Consider the following 10,141-nt stretch of genomic DNA (forward strand, 5'->3'; position numbering starts at 1 on the left):
TGGTCGCCCAAGAATGAGTGGCTTCTCTTTTGATGTTTCCATGCCGAGCACCATGAAATGACAGGGATGAAGTAGTCCTAGATTTTCACTAGAATGTCTTCTGCTATACCTGTTGGATGTTGACATGTATCTTCTGGATCATCTCAACAAAACAAGTGAACTGCTCGTCCACAGCTGCCTTCCGGTTGCGTGTAGGAAACTGCAAGAAGCTCATATCTACAAACTCTTGCAGGGCTGTTTCCTTCCCAGGCTCCCTGATGTCTTCCGGGGTTACTGGCTCCTCTTCCTTGGCTTGTTCCTTATGTGCTTTTGCCTTCCCTGTATGGTTAGAGTATGGTGGATCGCAAGTGGACTTACCGCCCCTCGTGGTTACCGCATTTACTTTGAAAGGAACACAGTGGAAATTTGAGCTAATTGAGTTTCTATAATTTTATTAAAGCTCACTTGATGTTTAAAGGTAGAGGAAAGACTTTCAATTTTAACGTTTATGCTTTCCAAGGTTTTATCATTGGCAGCAAGCTTTTTAGAAAGAGATTCATTGATCTTTTAAGGAAGGTTGGTTTGAACTATCATTTGAATTATAATCACTTATACCTCCCTAGTAGTGTGGGCACAACTGATTCCACCCTTGACCTCCTTGAGGGCGATACCCGTTGTTATTGTTGTTCATATGAGCAACATATTCACGAATCTCAGGGCTGTCGTTCCCTAAGTGTCCTCCATTTCTTCAGAGCTCGCACGTGAGCTGTGAGTCCAAGTCTTGGATGGGTTTGAGCATCAATTCCTGGGGCTTCTCCCATTCCTCCATGTGCTTCAGCAGGAGATCTAGCTTGGCAGCTAGCATGTCCGTCTCCTTGACGGTGTGCACGCCCTGCGTACGAGGTTAGAGTCGTTCTTCACTCCAACCTTGGTTGGACACCATCTTCTTGACTAGAGTCGGAGCTCTGGTAATAGCGAGCTCGAGGAAAGCTCCTCCAGCAGCAACGTCAAGATGGGCTCGTGCTGATGTGGTTAGCCCATTGTAGAAGCTTTGGAGGACGAGCCAGTCGCCCATCCCGTGGTGAGTGTGGGCAAGGATGTACTCTTGCAGCCTCTCCCATGCCTCTGAGATTGTCTCCGTGCTTGAATGCTGAAATCTTGAAATTCCTCCATGAAGAGCATTGGTTTTGCCCAACAGGAAGAACTTAGCGAGGAATGTCATGGAGCATTTTTTCCACATGTTAACAGCATCCTTGTCCTTGCAGAACCACTGTTTTGCCCTCCCAAGGAGGGAGAACATAAACAGGCGGAGTCTAATTGCGTCTTGGGTGACTGCTCTCATTGTGACTTTTTCACACAGGCCTAGGAAGTGTTGGAGATGCATGTTGGCATCCTCGTTCAGCTTGCCACAAAAGGGGCTAGCCTACACCATGTTGATGAGGTTCGTCTTCAGCTCGAAGTTTACATCCCCCAAGTCAACAGCGGGGCTAGTGGACACGTTGTTGGTGGAGGGGATGGAGAACTCGTGATGTGCCTTTTCAGCCATAGCCTTAGGAATGGATGGTGCTGGGATGACTGGTTCGGTTGTCGAAAGAGCGATCTGAGGAGGGACGATGTGATGTCGGACCCTTCTCACAAGACGCTCCGGATTCTCGACAAAGTTGGTCAGCAAGTCGAAACCAGTCGTAGACTACCCTATTTTCATCCATAAGGAGAAAATGAAGACAAGTTAGGCTGTATAAGCAATGGTTATTCCTTAATCATAAAACCAAGAACATGTATCGATAAATCTTTTAACCAGTGCCATCCCCGGCAACAGCACCAGAAATGCGTGTTAGTTTTTTCTTATCGGTACGAATAAATCCGCAAGCGCATAGATATACCATTGTAGCATTTCACTCAGAGAGTATTCAGGGTATCGTTATTTATATTTTCCCAAAGGATGGTATTGGTGTAAAAGGATTCCATAAGGATGGCCAAGGACCGCCAGCCTCCTGTGTCATGCGTGGAGTAGGAACCTGGGCGTTGGAGTTATGGTCAGCAGAGGCCTTGCCACCGCTGCCCTAGCGCAACTGGCCACCACGCTTGCCCCGCTTTCGCTTGGAGGAGGTGCTACTGGAGGACCCAGAGTTCCCTCCCTTGCCACCCCCAGAGTTGTTGCTAGACCGACCAGCAGATTCGTGGGAGGAACCAGGGGCGTGCAAGGAAGAAAGCCTAAGGCTGGTGCTGGTGAGGAGCGCCGTAGACGGAGTCGAAGCAGGGTTCACCATCGTGAGCTCCTCAAGGAGCAAGTCATCGCGAGCCTTCAAGAAGGTGCGGAGAGGGCAGCTGCGCCTAATGTCGCGGCCAATGGCGGAGAACTTCTTGTTGAGCCCGCGGATGATGTTGAGGACGAGGGTGCGGTCGGAGACCTGCTCACCAACATCACTGAGGGCATCCACCATGCCCTTGAAGCGCATGCAGTAATCCGTGATGGACATATTGCCCTGGACGAAGTTTCAGAATTGGGCCTCGAGGTAGAGGGCTCATGTCTCCCGGTTGCCGAGAACTGGATCTCGATGGCAAGCTAGGTGGCATGGGCGGTGGCGCCGCGCTGGCCACGCTCCATGAATACATCGACGAGGTCGTTGGCGGTTGTGCCGTAGAGCCAAGACCGGACGACGCAACCCATGCACCCCCAATCTAGAGAGGCTAGAGCGGGCACATCGCAAAGGACATGGTCCTGCAGGGAGTACATGCCGACAGTGAGGACGAACTGCTCGCGCCACCATGTGTAGTTGCCAGAGGAGATGTCAAGAACGATGGGGATGAGCCTCTGGATATTCTGCACAACAACGGCTTGGGCATGCAGATTCAAGATGGTAGCAACTTCATGCAGCAGCATGGCCTGGTGGGCGTCGTTGGGCTCCTGATCGAAGATGGTAGAGATAGGCGGGACGCCCTTGCGCTCCTCGGCAATGCATGCTAGGGCGTCGCGAAGGCGAGCAGCAGCGGCGTCGCGCTCCTGCACAGCAGTGGTGGCCTCTTCCTCAGCCTTGATGGCATGGATGAGGGCGGCAGTGCGCACCTCCTTGCGAGCCGCGTGCTCGTTGGTGGTGCGTTTGGTGGCCTCGGCCTCCGCGGCATTGTGCTTGGCATTGGCGATGGAGGTCTTGGTGGTGACGGGTGGCAGGTAGCCGGCCATGGCGCTACGTGAAGAACGCACGCGGGGTTAGCAGCGCCGGCGGGGGCGCGCTACGTTGCAGAAGCAAAAACAAGAGAAACCTAGACTCGTGATACCATAAGAGCAATAGAGATTACGTGGAATAATAGATTGATTAGAGTATACAAGATGTACAAATATATAGGCAGCCCTTGGGAGAGGTTTATATAATCATAACCAATCAAGGGATAACCTACCTATCCTAATCTATCTAGGCACAGCAGGGAGACGGCCTTGGCCTGGGCGTGATACACACCAGACCCATACATGCACATAGCACATACATATCTAACACTCTTAACCATCGTGTATGCATGAGTGTTCTTCTATGTGTTTCGTTCGCATTTGCGCACATTTCCTCTTTTGTACAAACTTGTATCCCTGAAATCACTTATTTGCCAATACATGTGGAACTAGGTTATTAATAACAAATATGCGAGTAAGGAATGTTAGTTTTTCTTTATTCTTTGAGTAGTGTGACGGTCGGATTTCTGTCATAAGGACCATCAACATAGAGAAAGTCCAGATGACAATATTTTTAGTGTTGAAAAGGTGGTATTCAACTCAGAAAAATTAGTAGCACCGAATGATACCATGGTCCATCGGAGCAATTGGTACAACTGAAAAATCAACTTGAGTTGCAGCAAGCACACTGGATGATCTGGCGGCCTGTTTTTAGTAGCATCGGAGTAATTCACAGAGAAGGTAGAAAAATACTGATAGCACCGAATATTCCAATGGCTAGAAGTTGAAGCATCGGACGAAACATATTTTCTTTGCGAAGTTCCAGAGAGGTTTTGGCCAAAAGATCTTCAGCACTGGATGTTTCGATGGGGCATCGGATGAAGTGTCGGAGTAATTTTTGGCAGGGGGTTTCAATGGCTACTTGCATCGCAGGGGCACCGGATGATCCGATGCCTACCAAAAGTGACCATCGGATCATCTGATTCTCACTATTTTTACTAGCCGTTGGAGCAACGGCTCTTTGAGGTCCTTAGGATATATATACCCTGACCACTCGCCCATTTGAAGTTGCTGGAGTGTCCATGAGTGTATTCAAGACCAAGATTTATCAAGAACACATCCAGGCTATGAAAAGTGCAAAAGTGATAATCCAAGGCTTAGCACATACTTAGAGAGAGTGATTAGTGTTAGGATAGGCCTACAGAGAGTGAGTGCAAGGTGTTGCTACCTTGTGATTGGTTCAAGGAGTGAACTACCATTGTAAGCTTGGTGTACCAGCGCCTTGAAGCCTTGGTGGCTCGCCGGCAAGTCTTCGACCCTCCGGTTTGGTGCGGAGTGACGACAACGACCGTGTGCGGAGCGGGGGATGAGGATACACCTTCGTTCGTGGAGAAGCTCCGTAGTGGACACAACATCAAGGTGATCGGAAGAGAGGGAGTGATGAACCTTGCCTTTGTGGCAAGCTTCTCATCCATTTTGGTAAGAGCCTTTGTAGCGAGTCCAAGACCTTAACCGGAAGAGACTGGTGACCGGGAGCATATTCTTGGTAGAGCTCCAACGTGGATTAGGGGTGGCATTTGCCTACCGATACCATAGGATAAAATCATCGTACCGAGTTTGTATCATTTCTAACCCACTCCTCTACGTTTTCGCATTTCATACGTTCCTTTACTTTCCAGAGTAGTATCTTGTTAGGATTGGCTCTAGGTTACAAAACTCTATGGGGTGGAAAGTTTCACTAGATCAACCATAGTTGCATATCTAAATAGCATGATTTTGAAGCAAATAGTGGAAGCCATAAGCTAAGGATTTTAAGTTTGTCTAATTCATCATTTCTCCCTCTTAGGCTACGAGCATTGATTTCTTACATGTTCCTCCGCTACTGCTCTCTAGTTGCAATTTGCAACGTACTTGCTCATTGCCAGATCCAGGACCATCGTGTGGACTAAAGCCAATTATAACCCTGTTGAGAGATAAAGGAGAAAGAATATAGGTAAAGGTCTTGCCCTCTAGATTTGAGCTTATGCAACGGCTGTATAATAGCACTAACACACGGTGATGAGCAGATGAGGATATGCTATGCTGTATGCATATACGCCATGATCTAACAGCACATGACGATCCTCTAGCTAGATAACAGCTACTGAGCTACACGATCATAATGGTGGGAATGCATCCGTCCTGATCTCGTGCTTCCATCGCTATCACTATCGGTAATCAAAAGGTATGAGCCACATTAGATGCGTCAACCATCTGTAACAAGCAGGAGAGTAGAGGCAAGAAGACAGGCACCATACCACTACTTCGATCGTTTGCTTGCTCAAGCATCTCTCAAACATGGTTGCATACCTTTAGCACATTATTATTTTTTTTGCAACTTGGCCTAGACTGAAAAATGAGTTAGAAAACTGCAGTGCCATTCTTTTAACAATGATCAGAGAGCATGGGGATGGATTCATCAGATGATTTTCTCATTTCAACTCTTGGTGGCTTAAACAATGCGGTTTGAAGTTTGTAAAATCATAGTGATAGTTCCATACAAATGATTCATCCAACTCTTGGTGGCTCGGCTGGGGGTCAGTTCATGTTTATGTCAGATACCTTCCATCGGTATAGGAACGGAAAACTTGGCAATCTGTGTTGGAATATTAGCCCATCACGTGCTGCTGTTTAAGCCATTGGGCTGCAACTGGTTAGGCCAAATATTTCAAATAAAAAAGTTAATGTAATGTGAAAAGATGCCATGGGGGGTCTTAGTAAAATCTTGCAAATCTACGATGGTAAGAACCAAGGGGAAGCTCTTGCGAGTGTTTCGAGGAAGAGAAATGCTCCCTGTAGGGAGCTTTCCTAACGCGTGATTAAATAATAAATGCAGGGCATGCCAAATACGATTGTACACAAAATAAATATAAGAGATAACAAATCCAGGGAACATTTATCTTTATTAATTCATCTGAGAATTATATTCCCACTGGACTTTACATTGATATTGCACCTTAACTCTGACTAAACAATGTGTTAGTTCTTGATTCATGTGGCCTTGTGAGGCCGCTAATTAATTACATCCACAGCTTTAAGCCTGGAAGACCTTCGATTAAGCTACATATGGCCGTCGTCTTGAAGTCTCCACTTATGAAAGAGCTGTATGTGACGCAGAAAATATAGTTTGGTGATATGTCAAAGCCTCGATCTTCAGCAGGTAAGATCCGGCCTTGTCAGTCACGGAAAAGGTGATCACAATGATATTCTAACGAAAGGAGAAGACCTCATGTCGAACAAACTGATCTGGACGCTATTGAACACGAGTGGAGTGTGAGTGTGTGACATTGCTCACATACTTTGGAGATTTCTTTCGACCAACTATCGTTCAGTATCAAGATCTGCAGTCGGAGTTTTGAGTTTGGGAAAAAACGATTATGCATGAGCCGAATGCCAGGCCTCGAAATTGTCGTACTCTATCTGCTAGTCGGTCAAGCATCTATCTGCTAGAAAGTTACAAGGAAAGGAGTTGGATCTGACAACAACTATCACCTACTCACCTCCTTTATATCTGGCTATAGTCCATCCTATTCTGCGAGTGTCATCTATGAGGGGCGACTCCAGCCGCCATGATCCCGTGCCCCAGTTTCATAGATAAGGGCCGACTCGGGTTTCATTAGAGCTCTTTTACGGTATACAATACTGTCACTTATATGAAAGATTTAACCGTCCATTATTATGGATAATTTAGTAATTATTACATTGTAAAAAGTGAGATTCCAAATGAAATGATCTTCTAGACTTTATGCTATTGTCAAAAAAAATATTATAGTGATGCTATTTATATTCTTTACTATGATATCCTTATACTACATATACTACTTATGTATATTACTCGTACCACAGGTGAACTTTTTAGTAGTATATAAATAATCTTGACCATCAGATATTTTTATACTAATCTTTTTCGAATACTAGTATAGCATAGTATTGTGCACCATACAAAAAACTTCTCTCATGAAGCTCGATGCCGCTCCCACTCACTTCCACCACACACCACTCCCTACCTCTGCTGCTGCTAGAGGTAGTAGCATGACCTTTTGTTTCCGTGGTAGTTGCGCCATGCATCTAGACAAAAAGGGAGTGGGGCACCGGTGAGGCTCAAGCGACAACAGGGCTCGGGTCAGTGGCAGCCTCTGTTGTTATAATCGAGGGAATTGCTGATCATACTATGCTCGAGTCCCATAGTGAATTTTTTTTGCTTCAATAGAGATGAAATTGACAAACCAAGTTGAGATGTGCCTTGGTCTATTTATGATGAGTGATTTACTAGATGATTTGAGACTTTTTCGGTTGAGTTCATATTCCATACGTGCTTAATTATGCTAACGGCTAACCGAAGATGTTGTGTTGCGTGTGTTGCGTTATGGTGTGTTTGGGTAAACATATCTTGTGTCTTGTGTCTCTTGGGTTAGACATGCAGGTGTTAGGTGCAACATGATCGTTAGCGTCATGTTGTGAAGGTCAAGCAAGGTGTTCATGCCGAGGGATCGTGCACGGTGAAGGATGAACAGAGGGCTTGAGACTGAGGAACTCGAGGAGCCTGTGCGAGATCATGGGTGATCTACATCATGCATATGAAGAGTAAGAGTACATGCCAATGAAGATGATGTCGGTCAGGTTGAGGAGGAAGGTGCTGGCAAGTTTGAGTAGGTTGCCCATGCGCGGGAGTGCGAAAGATCTTGAAGGTGTTGTGGCACTTGGCGGAGGCTGGACACATGTCGACATCGATTAGTCACGTCATGCGTAATGTGCAAGAGAGTTATGACCAGTTTGGCCTCAAAATTGGCAGTGAGTGACACCTTGCGGGGTGTGCAAGACTGTGTGCTGAATTGGTCCTGAAAATTGAGCAATGGGTTTACTGATTTGGGCGACAAAACCATTCGTTGGCGGGTTTGCCGGTTTGCGCCTCTAAAGCACGTGTGGATACCTTGGAGGTGTTGCACCTGCAGCACTTGGATGAGCCGCTGACGAGCCACGATGAGCCGCCGCCGAGCCGCGGCACGAGGACGACCTAGCTATACGTGGACGAGCTGCTGAGGAGATGCTCGATGTCGACGTGATCGACTACGTGTTCGACTACGCTGATCGACTTCGTTGCCCCGACGCGATTCTACAACTTCCGCATCTGTGCGTCGAGTGGTAATCCCGTGATCCATATACGGCAGTTTTCCTGGTTTACGTGGTAGAAAATTTTTATTTTGCGCTAGCGTAGCCTACCTCGTATCCCAACAGTGCTACACATGGCTATTTTTGTACACTTGTGCGAAGTGTACTTGGGTGTTTTCCTAGTCTTGATCTATTTAGAAAGTTGTTCCGTTGTAAGCCGCAACTCGGCGCGACTAGGACAAAAGTCTTTGGAGGGGCTGGGTTTTAGTTGAGGAACTCGAGTGCATATCTCGAGTATGATTTGCCAGATTCGCATGGTGATTGGAAGAAAAGGTGGTTTTATATTAGCAATCATGATCCTATCTTGCTAGTAGTCACTGGCCATGCTCCAAAACATGCGGACAACTAGGTGACTGAGCCCGAGGATACCCCTGAGCTCACCAATTTGTTGGCTCAAATTTCTGAGTTCAGATCTTTGGGGCTGACTGGGATCAATGTAGCCGCTAGTTTCCTTAAGCGCAGAGTTCAGCCTCTACAGCAACGTGCTCACCCAGGCATCAAGTATACAGACTTTGATGACCCATCGCATGTGTCCCCTGAAGACATATCCAATGACGATGTGGAGGCATTGTTGGGTAAGTTATTCAGGAATTATCAAGGGGTGCCAATACTCCCGGGAGACCTTCGTCAGTTTGATGGTTGGTATGGACCAACAAAGGTATTTTCTTCTTTCCTTTGCTTACTTTGAGTAGTCGAAGGTGTAGTAGTACTTTCCGAGTAACAATTGTTGTCTTGTGGTTTGTAGTCCTAGGTGCCTTTTGGTTTCTTGCCCACGTTGTTCGAGGGTAAGGAGATAGCTGTGGTTGACACTGAAGATGCTCCTTCTGCTCCTCCTACCAAGAAACGCCGAGTAGTATGGAAGAAAGCCACTACTCAGCATGCTACGACTTCTTCGAGTTTGACCCCTAGGGGATCGTAGGGTTCCAAGGTGCGTAGTTGCGCGTTGCCTTCCAGTACTTTTTTGAGTTTCTTGTCGACTTAATCGTATTATTTGCAGAATACTATCGTTATTAGTCTGTGTGTTGAAAAGGCTGCCAACTTGACCTTTGGCGATGATGAGGCTACTTCTGATGAAGTAGTCACAATTGCTAGAGCTACTGAGTCATCGGGTGATAAGGCCATGGCTTCTGAGCTGTCAAATGCTGTGGAGGCACCAGGAGTGGCTGCTGACGCCCTGTTGTCTGAGGATATTGTTGGTGGTGAGTACGCAATCTATTCTGGTAGTCGTGCATACATAGTCTCAACCTTGGGTCTTTCAGGACTTGGTGAAAGAGTGGAGGACCTTCCTCCTGTGGCCCCTGTGGTGCCGAGTATCCAGCCGGAGGTAGCCGAGAAGAGGCGTGTTCATTTGCCACCGCAATCATCCCAGTAAGGGTTTGTATAATCTTTTCTTTTGATGATTTTGTACTTTGTAGACAGATGATGATCTCATTACTTGGTCGCTCCAGGGTTGCTGAAGACATTATTCCCGTGGAGACGGGGGCAGAGGCTGGTCCGCCGACTACATTATCTGGGCCCATAGTCGACTTGACTATGGATGATGCTCCTGAGGTTGACGACGCAAGTCGTTTAGGTGCTACTATATCCATGCTTCAGGAGGTCATCCGCTCGGTAGAGAGCCCAACAGTCCCTGCGAGTTCTGGAGGTGTGCCGCCTTCAACCATTGAAGCTGCCTCGACTGTGAATGTGACTGGTGTTGGTGCCTTGGCACTGGTTGCGATAGGAATGGGTGGAGTCGGCACAACAGGTATGTTACTGGAGTGGAAGCTCTTCGGAAGGGCAATTCCC

This window comes from Setaria viridis, chromosome 4 (genome assembly GCF_005286985.2).
Source record: "Setaria viridis chromosome 4, Setaria_viridis_v4.0, whole genome shotgun sequence".
Lineage (NCBI taxonomy): Eukaryota > Viridiplantae > Streptophyta > Magnoliopsida > Poales > Poaceae > Setaria > Setaria viridis.